The following is a 14,501-nucleotide window of genomic DNA, read 5'->3' as shown; positions in this document are numbered from 1 at the left end:
AGTTTCAACTTTGAAAGAAGTTCAGCATTACAAGCACTGGCGCTCAAACCTACAGAAATTCAAGCAACGCAAAACCAGGAAATGTGAAAAACAAACAAACAAGAACATAATTTGCCTAAAATAAATACAGCACATAAATTTGCAATGACTAAAGGCACTTAAGCTACAACAGTTTTCAAGTCTTTTGAGAACAAAGAAAAAGAGCTCTGAAATATATCAAGACGATCAGAATATTCATTATATGCACATTGTATTCTGCAGATGGACGAGCGTCTTCTACTTAAAGCATCTGTTCTAAAAGTTCGAAATGTTCGGAAAAGTTTGTTCGGCAAGTTGACATTGATAAGTGTAACCAAGTCGTCACACAAAATATCCCCATGAAGAAGTTTAAAGAAAGATAATATCAGCTCGCATTCGTCGACACCGAAGGGAAGGAAGACTTTTCAGAAAAGGCACACTGCCGTTAGCGTCTTCTAGCACATGACGGAAGCGGTGCTTAAAGATAAAGAGGAACTGTTACAAAGAGTTACATCTCTGTACAACCCACCCCTTATGTAACACCCCCTTGTGGGGTCTTTAAGGTAATAAAGTGAAGTGAAGTGAACTTATTTTGAACTCTTTCGATACGGTCACTATTGGACTTTCAAGTTCCATTCCAAACAACAGAGCCGTATTCGAGAAGAGGTAGGCAGATAGCCGAATACAACTTTAAAAAAGGAAAAGGACCTTTAAACTCTCTAGAATACCTGCAAACAGCACGCAGACATCGAATAGAGCGGCGGGTAATTTGTGTAACGTGGGAAGAGAAAGTCAGAGAAGTATCGAATAGTGCTCCCAAGTCTCGAATTTCAGTCACCCTCGGCAATGCAGTGCTTGCAATTTTATAAGAGTATTGCAGCTGTTGAGTTTTTCTACTATAGGAGACAACTTTCGTTTTTGAGGGGTTCAAAATTAGGTCGTTTTTGGTGCACCAACGATGGAATGACGCAATATCAGCCTGAAGATAATTACAGTCATGAATATTGCGCACTTCTCTAAAGATTTTCATATCATCAGCATACAACAAAAGAGAAGAATTTTGAATTACAGAAGCAACATCGTTAATGAAAATGGAGAAAAGAAGGGGACCCAGAACAGATCCCTGGGGTACACCACTGGTTGCTTTGTACCTAAATGAAGTTTGACCGTTAACACTTACATAGCAATATCGCTGCTGGAGATAGCAACGTATAAGACCCACCAAAGAAGCGTGGACATCTAACAGAATGAGCTTGGCAAGCAATAACGAGTGGTTGACTACATCAAAGGCCTTGCTCATGTCACAGTAGACCACATCAAGCTGGCTTCTACCAACGATTGCTGGGACAGCCTGCTCCATGAAGCACGCGAGGTTTGTGGAAGTGGAACGACCACGCATAAAGCCATGTTGATTAGGAATGAGGACGTGTTTAAGTGAGAAAGACAACACCGTATGAAGAGATAACTCGAATAGTTTAGAGGCAGAACAAAGGAGCGAGATTGGCCTATAGTTTATGGCGTCAGTTTTTGGGCCTGACTTGAATACAGGGAATACGCGAGAGATTTTCCATGAGCGAGGGAACGTGCCAGACCGGAGACAGTTATTAAACATTGAAGTGAACACTGGAACGAATATGTTTGCATACGTTTTTAGAATGGCGGCAGGAATACCATCTGGTCCACAAGAAAGCGAGGGCTTTAGCCGCTTGATACTGGTCCGCACGATGTTCAATAATAATAATAATAATAATAATAATAATCAATCAATCAATCATGTTTATTTACGTGCCCAGGAACAGCCAGAGGCCTGAGTGCTGGCGCACGGGTAGTTACATGAAAACAAAATACAAGAAACATATAGCAAGAAACAAACAAGCGACAAGACACACACAAATTGAAGTAGTGAAAATGACAGAAATAAAGCACAGGCGGATCCTGGGTACAGGTTAAAATAAAAAAATAAGATGCCTATGTTGCTCTGCCCGTCGTAAAGGCCACACGACAGGCAGAGCAACAAAGTTTGACAGTAATACAACAAAAACAACGGCAAGAGTGTAGAGACAAATGAAAAAACGAACAAATGACAGTAAACAGTTTCAAAAATAGGCAACTATCAGTTGGATAGACACAACCGCAGAGAAATCAAATTCCAGAAAAAAAAAAGAACGACATACATATCATAGGTGTTTAACATACTGTATTCAACAGCGTTGTACGGTAAACTGTAAAGGATTTCTGAAAGATGTCAAGGCGTTCAAAGAAGCGGTTGTAACAATTCTGTATTCTGCGCACAGGAGAATGATTGGAGTTGCGCGCAGCGGTCAGGAACGGGCGATGCGACCTGGTGGGCCTTTGTGGTACACTAATAATAATAATAATAATAATAATGAAACTTTATATCTGTTCCATAATCACAGATACAGATACATAAACACCGATACAGAAAAAGGAACCGCGGAAAAAAGCTGTCATGGACAGCTTGGCGAGGCCGCAGCCCCCTTTTTGCTCAGACAGCAGCATCGCGACAAAAGAGAACGCAGTCATAAAGACAACCGAAACAGTAAGAATAGAAGTTCACAATAAGACACTCCTTTTTGTTGCACGTAATACCCGTTGTTTTCAACAGGTATAAAAAGAATAGGTAAACAAGAAAGCAAATGAGAGACATGGAAAGGTTAACACATTTTAGTACACATGACACGTAATTGACGCTTAGAACATTTATAGATATCAAAATCGGCCCACTCAAATACATTTAAAAGAGAAGGCAGGGTATACTGTATGCGCTCTTTCCCAGTGTTTAAACGGGCTGTAGGGACCGCCCAATGTTCGTTATTCCTGAAAGGGTAACTGATTTCTTTCTGTTGCAACTTGGCCAAATTACGCATGTAGTTTATGTTTCTCTTGGTTTCTATTTTGAATCAGTTACTCAAACGATAGTTGTACAAGATGAAGATTTTGATGACACCACTTTTAAGAAAGAGGTCATCTTCAAAGAGGTCATATATCATCTTCATCCTGCTCTTACGCCAATTGTCCAATACTTGCTTAGTTTTTATCACTTTTTCGATTGCTCGAATCATTTGTGCCTTGCTTTTTGGACCGAGTAGGTTAACCAACCGTATAGGAATTTCATCCGTCCCTGTTGCCGTAATTGCTGAAACATTTTCTTCGGCTTTTTTCCAGTTTAGATTCTCCAACTTTATCTCTCTATCTGTACGCACCTTAGTTGCGCCACTCCCTAAATGCTGTAGCCCTCTCTCCGTTCTTCTGAACTTCTCTTGTATCATTGAGCGTATGTGAAATACCACTCCTTCCCCTTTTAGTGCCTGGCCTTCGCCGTTCATGACATGACGTTGTATTTCTTCGGTCTTTTTCCTTAGTTCTTTTACATGAATCTAAAACTTTCTCGGCGCGCCTTTATCCTTTGCCCGTATATTCGAGACCCATCGCTAATTTTGTCGTTTATGTTTTTGCTGTACAAGTTTTTGTACTTCCAGCTTCTTAACACCATACCAATTACACTTCAAAGTTATTTCCTCTGTTTGCATTCCCACTCGCTTGGCCTCCCTGTGCTCTCTCGAGGCTTGCTGCCTTTGTGTTATAGCTTCCTTGATTTCCTTGATCCACCAGCTTCTAGGTTTCCTTTCCAGTAGTTGCGTTCTTTTGTGTTCCTTATATTTACTTGAATGAAACCAATCAGTTCGCTGTATTCCCAATCTTTCGTAGGTTGTCTCTCGATTTCCGTCTACAGGCTTTTGGCAATATTAGCCATTTGCTGATCGTTTAAGTTCAAGTCGTGTATCACCGTTTTCTGGTTTTGACGTTCCATTTTTCCAAAAGTCAAAGTTATCCGTTTATGGTCACTTCCTAAGCTGTGGGCACCTATTTCATCTATTTCCATTAGTGTCAACCTTTCATTCTGAAAGGAGGCTGTAGTCTATACTGGAGTGCTTTTCCCCTCGTTCCCAAGTAATTTGTCCCTCACATTTATTCTGTTTACTACAATGAGAATATGTTGTTCACACATATCTAGTGCGAGTTTGTCTTTGCGGCCTGTGTATCCGTCCAGGTCCTCAATGTGGGCATTCATGTCTCCCACTAGAATCACTACTCCCGATTGTCTTAACTGATCGAGGTCCTGCTTAATGCAGCCTAGCTACCAGTTTTTCATTCTTTTCTCTAACTTCCCTGTCATCACCGGCCCAAAGATAGGCGACTCCCAACAGCGTTTCTCTTCCCGCTATCGTGCCCTTAACCCACATATGTTCTTCGCAGTTTTCCTTTACTCTGTGCCAATTGGCTCCCTGTTGAATAAGCATGCCGACCCCTCCCCCCCCCTTCTAGTACCTACCGTTCTGTTACAGCCTTGCCATATATATTCATGCATTGCTGGGGGCTCGTCTAAATATCGAAGAAAAGTTTCTGTAAAGGCATATACTTCAGTTTTTTATTTTTCTAGTTGACTGCGAACCTCTAACCATTTCTCCCGTGATCTGCCACCGTGCATGTTTATGTAGTTATTCTTAGTCGCCCCGCAATTTTTCTTTCGGTTAATTCTTTTCCGATGTTAGGGATAAGAGTCGGTCACCGGGGGGACGTCGCTTGCCTCCTCGCTCGCCTGCATTGCTACCTCATGCCCCTTTCTAAGCTTTTGTGCGCCCTGTGTGCCAACTTTGGTACTTTCCTTTGCGCTGTACAATCGACTTCGGCCGCAATCGCTTGTCCCTGCCGCATTTTCACTGTGACTGTTATTTAGTCCAGCTTCCAGGATGTTCTTTAGTCCAGCCCCGGTGAGACTGGGGCGCCCTCTAGCGGTAAGTTCGGGAACCTGCCCCTGCGCGACACCGCCGGACCGACGACGAAGCTCCGCTGTTAAAAGTAGGGTCGGTGCCGCGAAGGTGATCTCAAAAGCAATCAACTTTATACGGCGCTAAATAGGAAAACTGGGCTGTACTACTAATGAATAAACAAATACGCAAGCCTTGAGCAAATATACTTCAGCGGGAAAACACGGTAAGGTAGGAAGTCCAGGTCACGCAGTCACTTCCTTCGAGACGCGCACGGTTCGCTTCAAGGGCTGGTCCAAAGCGGATACCGGCACAGCCGATGTGGAGGCCCCGCTGTGGGTGCGGCACTGGAACGGCATGCTCCTGCAGTGTTGGGAGAAGACTGCCTGCATGAGGGGCCCCGTGTTCGGGTAGTCCCTGCTCTCGCTGGGCAAGTCGTGGAGCAGCACGCAGAGGCCGGCCGCCGGCTGCTGGCGTCCTGAGGCCACGTAGTGCCGCAGCGCTTCTGGGCTGCGAAAGAGGACGCGTTTGTAGCCGGTCGCGACAGAGCGGAAACACTGCGAGACACCGCTGAGCATCAATCCCACCGGAAGACGACGGGGTGTGGAGCCCCACGCGACCGCTACAAATGGAAAGGCAGGGCTCGCACTCGAATGATCACAGTGGCCACGCGATACTCGAATCCCGGCACGGCTGTATGGCGAGAACGGAGTTCGGGAAGCGGCGTTTGGTTTATTCGCCCTCCCAGCGGCGCAAACGTGCCCGCTTGTCGAAAAAAAGAATTCGAGAAGCGCCATTACCATTTTCAAGGAGCTTTCACGTTGGAGATATGTCCCTCCCCCACAGGTACAGGTAGGCGCGGCGGTAAAAGCCCGTCAACGTGATGAAAAGCTGGCCGAGAGTTGACATCACAGAATAAGGCGTCGAACACGACGGGCAAAGAAAAGGTCAAGGCAACAGAGGAAAAACTACGACGACAAGAGAGCCAAGGCCGCAAGAGCGCAAACAGCTCCAAGGAAAATTTATTTGATGAGGACGAAGCGATAGTAAATGTAATACACGTAACTAAAATATACGTGAAATGACATAAAATACAATGTAGATAACTGGTCTAAAGGGCCAGGGTGTCAACATGCATGGTAAGTGATGAGGTGTAAAAAGTGGACATCGCTAAGAAACTTAACAGTACGGGGTGGGTAATTATGGGGTCGCCCCCTAAAAAGTACGATGGGTGTAATGGAATGTGTCGTCTGTATAGTGGTGAGAAGAGTCTGTGTCATGTTGTTTCTAGTGCCTTGCAGTGTATGAGGATGAGGATCATGGATAGGCCGTCTCACCTGCTACGGAGAGGTCTTGGAGATCCAGTGAGGAGATAGGAGTGTGTTTAATGTGCGTGCCCTATCCGTAATCTAGCCAAGGCGACTTCTGTGTATCTATTGCGTGTGTCAGTGGTGAATTGTCGCAACGGTGGCTTTATTACGTGTAACTTGTCTGCCTGTGCACTCGAATGTGTTGGCCATTTTTTGCGAATTTGTCTGACGTGTGTCTTGATGTCGGTATAGGGTAATGTTGCTATGTCTAGTCTATTCAAGAGTGCAGCAGCAGCGGCCGTTTGAACCGGGGCTTCGTTCCCGGCTATACCCCAGTGGCCAGGGACACAGCAAAGGGCCAGTCCAAATTTGTGGGCATAAACAGATATAATGGCATTAAAGACAAGATTGAGTACATGGCTTTTGGAAGACTTTGGTGACGATAATGCACGCACCACACTTAGGAAATCTGTATAGATTTCGGACTATGACTTCGAAGGATATGATTAGCACCAAGAAGTATACCATAGGCCTCTGCCGTAAAGATACTTGTATTACTATTCAGAGTTCTACAGACATTAATGCCGGGTCCATGCGCAGCGCATGACAGAGAAGTGGCCGTTTTGGAGGCGTCAATTTAAAATTCAGGACACTGGTATTCATGCTGCAGATACAAGAAGTGCTGCCGGATGGATTGCACATGTGGGTGCTCGGTTTTTCTCTATATGTGTAAAAGATGTGTCCATTATAGAGGGTGGAGATTCATTGGTGCTATAAAATCTGTGACATAAGTTTTGATAGTATCTAAAAATGAGACAGGAAGCTCCGACGCTTCCTTTCTAACTCTATAAGAGAAGGGTGCAGAGAATGACGGTCGATTTAGCAGGAGTTCGGTTAGGAATGTAGCGTATAAATCTGACTTAAAAGGATGGTGAGGCATTGATGAGGTTTTAAAAGCATAAAGAAAGTATGTGTATGCTCGCTGACGTTGTACGTTCCATTTATTACACTACACATTGAGGCTCTCGACCGGGCTAGTGCGGAAGGCGCCACATGCCAGGAGGAGTCCCAGATAAAGCACTGGGTCCAGCATTTTCGGGGATGTTTTACATGCTGACCCATAAAGAAACACTGCCATAGTCCAATTGTGAACCAATTAGGCTCGTAAAAACCCGCAAAACAAATTGTTTGTCAGCACCATATGAAGTGTGTGAGAAAACCTTGAGTATAGTCATAGCCTTTTAGCACTTATGTTTAAGTCGTTTGATATGTGGGATGAATGTGAGCTTTTCGTCAAGGACTGCAACTAGAAACTTGTGTTCATTTCTTACTGGAATCGAGACACCATTGAGTTTGATGTCTGGATGCGGCCGAATGCCACGCCTTTTCGAAAACAAAAACACAAATACGCTTTCCTGGGTAAAATTTAAAACCATCGCTCTCTGCCCAGGCAGCTAGCTTGTTAACACCAAGCTGGACTTTGCGCTCGCAGATACAGAGGCTACAAAACTTAAAGGATAATTGTATATCGTGTACATAGATTGAACATCAAACTGATGGCGGCAATGCCTTTTTGAGTGAATTCATTTTCAAAATCAACAAGTGCAACTCAAAACTCCGCCTTGCGGCACACCATTTTCCTGCACATGAACCCTAGAGAGTGCTCTTCCAACTCTTACACGGAAGGTTCTTTCGGACAAGCAACTGGCAAGCGTGTTTATTATGTTATCCTACATGCCAAAGGACTTCATGTCAGTGAGGATGCCGTACCGCCACGCGGTATCCTTTTCCAGCTCAAAGAATACTGTCATGCAATACTACTTTAGGAGGAAAGCATCTTTGACATACGACTCTAATTCAACTAATTGACCGTTGGTAAATCGTCCCGCCCTGAAGCCTGCCTGGCAGCTATCGAGCAGACCATCGTGCTCAAGAATGTGCATCAGTCTCCTGGTTACCCTGTTCTCGAAGAGCTTACACAGGCAGCTGGTCAGGGCAATGGGATGATAACTTGCGGGAGCAGAACGTTCCTTCCCCTCCGAAAAACCACTGCGATGGCCTCCCTCCAAGACCCTGGAAGGCGCCCCGAAAGAAATATTTTGTTCTAGAGGTGAAGGAGTATTTCAAGTGTGCCTGCATGCAATTTTTGTATCATAGTGTATGTAACGTTATCTTCACCTGGAGCTGAAGGCTTCCAAGTACTGAGTGCAATCTTCAACACATGAAGGGAAAAAGGTAGACTTATTATTATCTCGCACGGACGTCTTCTCACAGGATGTTTTGTGTTTCATAAAAGTGTTGGTGTACTGGGCTGAACTCGACACATGTTGGAAGTGTTTTGCGAGTGTGTTAGGCCTGGTATTCCAGTGTGTCCCCTGTTGTACTAACCAGGGGCAGACTGTGTATCTGTTGTCCTTTTAGTTTTCGTATGTGTGCCCAGACTGTGAGTGTCGGTGTAACAATTTATGGATGTGAGGAAGGTGCGCCAGCTCTGCCTTTTTGCTTCACAGCGCACGCGCTTCCCAAGTGCTTTTTCCCGTTTAGAGGAGATAAGGTTATCCGACGTGGAGTACCGACGAAGGCCACCCCACGCCTTGTTTAGGGCATCCCGGGCTTACCTGCAGTCCTCGTTCCACCAGGGCCTCCTTGGGTTGCGCGGGGCACCGGGCACCTCGGGAATAGACTTTTCGGCAGCGTCGAGAATGTGCACCGTGAGTAGTTGGGCAGCTTCTTCCACATGTAGGTGTGTAATGGATGTGTGATGTAGTTTGGATGTTTCTGTAAACGTACTTCAGTTTGCTCGAGCTTCATTGAACCTTTTATGGGAAGGGGAACTGTTCGAGCCATTACATATATATGTGTGTTAATGTGGTTGGGAAGTGGGTTAGTGCCATATGGGTAGTGCCATATGGGTTAGTGCCGACGTCCCACTCAAGAGATGAAAGAGTGCTGCAGAGTCAATAGCCAAGTCGAGGTGTGAGTACGTGTTGTGTCCTACATTATGGTAGGCGGGCTTGTTTTTGTTAAATAGGCATGCTCCTGAAGATGTTCTAAATTTCTCAATGAGGCGACCACGAACACCTATGCGGGAAGAGCCCCAGAGTGGATTATGTGCATTCAGATCGCCTATGAGAATGAAGGGCTCGGGAAGCTGATGTAGGCCCTTGAATTCAGAGCTCAGAAGCTGGAATTCAGGGGAGATGTAGAGAGAGCATACCGTTATCAACCTATTAAATATTATCGCGCGAACGGCTGCAGCCTCAAGGACAGTGTTCAAAGAAGGAGGGCGCCATGCTAATGATTTCCGGGTGACAATGGCCACACCACCGGAAGAGAGTGTGCAGCCAACCCTGTCCGTTCTCAATGCCATGTACCTGTTTAAAAAATTTGTTTGGGATTGAGGTGTGTTTCTTCGAGACAGATGACGCTTGGCTGATTAGCATGCAGCATCTCGTAAACATCGTCAAGATTTTTAAGGAGGCCTCTGCAGTTCCAATGAATGATGTTTTCTGTTCCCGTTATTTACACTTAAGGATGACTGGAGTGGGTATGTGTGTTCATGTGTTCTCTTTCGGGGCTGTAATTCTGGAATTGGGCTTTTTGGACCTTTCTGTTGGATTGGACGTCGGAGGCCGCTCCTTGCGCTGCGTTGCAGGCAGGAACAGCCCGACATCCATCTCCTCGTCAGATGTCAGAGGGGTGCGGGTCGGGCCCCCTTGACTTAGCCCCCCTTCGGGGTCCCTTCGTTTTACCCGCCCCCGCCGAGGGCATCGGGGGCGCCATAGGCGGCACGGGCGATGCGGTGGTGGTGGGAGCTGATGCGGGGCCCCCGGTGTCCATCCCCTCGGCACCCTCCAACGCACTGGAGGACGGGGAGGCAGGGGCGGGAGTGGCACCGGTGCCGATGGAAGCGGTTGGCACCACAACCGCTGCTGCCTCAGCAAACGGCGTGGTGACGGGTTGGGCTGCCTGAGGCAACCCAGTGGGGGGCGCGTGCGGGGGCGGGATCAGGTCATACTCGCTGAACTGGGTCTCTGTGGCACAGCCGCTGGATGAAAGCGCACGCAAGGTGCGGCCTGCCGCGTCGCCCGGAATTCAACGGCCGAGGGCGTGAGTGGCGGTGTGTACGTTTGCCGCCGCTTGACTCCCTCGCGGCGCTAGCGTTCGGGGACTGGTTTCGGGACGGAGCGGGGAGGTCCCCGCAGGCGAGCGCTTGCGCCGACTGAGATACACAGCCAACGCACGGGTTTTAAATATACTGCTGTCCTTCCTGGGGTACTCAACCGCGAAAACGGTCTGTCCGTATGTATGTATGTCTGTCAGTCTGTCCTTCGATTCAGCAGGCCGGCCGGCCCGTGACTGAATCAGCCAGAAGTTAAAATAATTGTTGAATGAGATATAGGCAATGCATTTTCAATCTAGCAAATCTAAAAATATTCGACAACATTGTTAAAAAAAAGATAATATTCAACAAAAAGATAGTAACCACCGGTTAGCTTTGTCTGAAAACGTCTCACACACAGCACGTAAACCGCGCGTTGCACAGTTTAAAGCCGTAAGTTGATTAGTTACAGTTCACGCGGCAGTTATTTGGTGGGACTTTATTAGTCCAAAATTTCAAAAAAAATCGCGTCAATCCACACCGTGAATGTGGTTGGAAAGCGAAGCTGTAAACGGCACGCATAACGATTACTCATGCGACGTCACTTAAAATCACTCACATCGCTCTACAAATAGTAAAACCAGAGAGAAGTGAAATGCACTTAACCACACCATTTATTACTTCAAAGAGATATTCTTGGAAAGGTTAAATCAATGAATGATGCATGAACGGTGTTTGGTTGAGTTGTATTGGTGTAGCAAGAGTGTAAACTTTTTTTTATAAAATCAAAGTAAGCTCCTACCTGGTGTTAGACGATCTGACTTCTCCGTGTCTGCGCCGCGGACGGAGGCGACGAGACTTGCGGCTGAGAAGGAGGAGGCAGAAATACTTCTGTTCAGATTTCTGAACGGCCCAGAGTGCAGCCTTGGGGAGTGGTTCCTTCTTCTGTGGGGCCCATATGCAGTCCGCGCGGCCTGTGTTCTGTCCACACGCTGAAGCTGGGTAGGTAGAGAGGGCCTGGACAGCAGCATCTCCCATTGCTCTTGTTGGGTAGTTGACGGAGAGAGAGGAGGGTGCTCAGGGCTAAAGTCGCACACCCCGATTACGGGGCGGAGTATTCCTACTTCTGAGAAAAATTTACATTCAGCGTCATAGCGATTCGGATGCATTACGTGAAGACGCGTAGGATGTGGGAAGGAGCCCGGATTGTATGAGCCGTAGGGTAGTTTGTTGTTCTCTGGAAAGGTCCGGGCAAGGCGAAGGTACGGTCTGTCTCAGAAGGCGATAATGCTGGATTATCTCTCTGGACGTGACAAGCGGGTGACTGTCCTCGTGCAGCTCCATAGCGCGGGAGGTAAAAGCGCAGGCTTGTTGGGTGGGCGTATTTGTTGCCCTCCATTGAAGCGTGAGGCGGTGTCCAGATAAGCTGAATGGAACCGTTTGGGGAGTGGTTTTTTAGCACGCACAGTCCAGGTCAGGACACCCAACCCGACTGGTAATTCCAGTAGGCTTGCTGGGAATCGGTGACTACCCTCCGAACCCCTGGTTGAGTGAGAGCCAAGGTGATGGCTGCCTCTTCTGCTGCCGTCATTTGTTGGGTCCTAAGCGAAGTACACGCAAGGAGGTTGGTGCTGGAGGTAGCCACGATGATGGCGTGTTGCTGCCCTCGGTGTTAGGAGAAGTCTGTGTAGATAACTGCATGAGCCCCACCGAGGGTGGTGTTTAGCGCTTGAGCCCGTGCTTTTCCTTGACCCTCGTCATGTGAGGGGTTCATATTTCTAAGCAAAGGGAGCATCTTTAGTTTTAGTCGCCAAGAGTCTGGGAGTACGTCAAGCGGAGTGACATTCTGGGCTGCCCAGCCAATCTGGTGAAGCATGCGGTTACCCACCGCAGTTCTGTCGCGGACCTTCTGGTTAGAAAGATGGCCTTCTATCAGCTCTTACACCGTGTTGTGGAGCCCGTGCTAAGCAGCCTCAGTGTGGACGCACTCATGAGAAGACCAATGGCCTGCTCAACCGCCTTTCTAATCATTATATAAAGCATCTCTATGTCTTCCTCCTCGAGAAGAAGATGGGGGTTTGTCGTAAGTAACTCTCGAGAGGACAAAAGCTTCAATTAATCGAAAGGTACCGGATTCTTTTAGGCCTCGCTTCTTGGTGGCAACTCGCCTGATCATGTGAATGATTAGACTAATGCTGTTTTTGAGGCGCTGCAAGGAGACGTCACTCTTGGTGTTGACCTGGAAATGTAGGCCCAGTATCTTGATGCTGGGGTTTGGAGTGATGGCCTGGTCATCAAGGAGTATTTTAATGTATTTCTTGATTTGGCGTGAGGGCGGACGACAAGGAGCTGTGATTTTTTGCGTGAACACTGGAGGCCACAGGCATTAGCACATTGGCGTGCTAAAAGTGAGATGCCATGGATTGGTGTGAGCTTCCTTTAATTTTTGTAACTCGTAGACATGAGCAAGGTGCGCACAGGGCCGCTAGACGGGCGTGAGTGGTCGTGTGACGCTTTCACGTGGCATTCAGCGAGAAGGCAGGGGGTAAACCCGTAGATGTGCTTGGCCAGTACACCATTTGTCTTCCCGTGTTCGCGTGGGCTCGTAGCTGAATCATATTTTTAATTTTCCACGTATTCACTCATTGCCTCTCTAAAATACTGTCTCGCGCTTCGCGCATCGATGTCAGAGTACCTTGCGGCCATTCTTGCTTTCCAAATAGAGCTCAATCCAACAAGCATGATCAGGTCGTAAGGCATACCATCCTCGTTTTCAACAGGCAAGTAGCGTATGCCTTGGGCATCCACAGGCAGATCCTTTTTCAGAGTTCGTTGGAGCACATCCCACAGGAACACAGCATCCCAACAATCGATGAATACATGCTCAATAGTTTCAGCTTTTTTGCATATGATACAGTAAATTCCCCATGAAACGAACAAGTCTTTTTCTGCCATCCACGTCTTAACAGAGAGGGTTCCAGTATGCAGTTTGAAGAAAAAAGTCTTTACGCTAGGGGGTACCTGCATACGCTTAACTCTTTTAAGCACATCTTTACCCCTACCTACTCTATAAATCAACCGGTACATTGATTCAGGGAGGACTACATCACACACGTCTTTATACAACTTTTTCCTATTTACTTGACACAAGTATTCCCAAGAAAATCGAACAGCCAAGAAACGGCATGACAGTACAACTTCTCTCATAAAACCGTGCAGGCCGCCAGGTATAACATTGGACGTGACTATAATATCCGGTAACGCTCTACCCAAGCGCAATCAACAGATAGTTCTTAACGTTGGGTCCTTAACATCGCGGAGAAACAAGAAACGGTTTACAATTTGACGTACAAACAAGTGTGCTAGTCCCAAACCTCCGTCCCTGACCCTACGAAACAGGTTTGTCCGGCTTGTCCGTTCCCAGTTTGACCCCCATATAAACACAGCGAATACGCGATGCAGTCTTTGAACATTTGCTCGGGAACAGTGAAGAACCTGAAGGACATACCACAGTCTGCTTACAAAAAATAAGTTGCACACAGTCGTTCTTGAAAATATTGATAAGCTCCACCCTTTCCACTTTTCTGCCCTTTCTTTCATTACTTCGGCTTCCTTCCTCCAATACGGATCGCTGTCTTTATAAAATTCCAAAGGCACACCGAAGTACTTTGCCGGTGTGCTGACCCAATTCATGTTAGCGAAGATGCTAGGGGTTGATGGCCAATTTCCATGCCAGAACCCCAGGCATTTTTTCCAGTTTACGGCACTCCCATTCGCCGCACAGGATCGTTTGACGATTTCCACTACCGCATTGATGCTTTCGACATCTGAACAAAAAACAGCAATATCGTCCGCATAAGCTAAGAGTTTAACTTCTGCCCCATGCAGCCGAAATCCGTGTACGCTGTCGCTGCGTATAATACTTAAACAAGGTGATTCAATGTATAAACAGAAAAGTAACGGGCTAAGTGGGCATCCCTGGCGTACAGAGCGCTGTACTTCTATGCTTTCTCCCACAACCTTATTTACTATTAACCGCGTCTTGCAACACCTGTACGTCATGGCCACACATGACGTCAACCAAAGTCAGGTTGACGGCTGTCTGTGAATGAATGTCTGTGTTCTGTATGTGCCAAAGCAGGCAATAAAGAAAAAAAAAATGGTTTGTAGCTGAATCGGTAAGACAACGGGCTCTCGCTTTGTTAGTCTATTGGTTCCAGGTTCGATTCCCGGCGGTGCCAGTAAGTTCTTTTATTTGTTCGATGGAGTTTTCTGGTGACA

The sequence above is a fragment of the Haemaphysalis longicornis genome, unplaced genomic scaffold (assembly GCF_048455015.1).
Source record: "Haemaphysalis longicornis isolate Haplotype H1 unplaced genomic scaffold, Haemaphysalis longicornis Haplotype H1 scaffold_2, whole genome shotgun sequence".
Lineage (NCBI taxonomy): Eukaryota > Metazoa > Arthropoda > Arachnida > Ixodida > Ixodidae > Haemaphysalis > Haemaphysalis longicornis.
Note: the sequence above shows the minus strand (reverse complement) of the source record.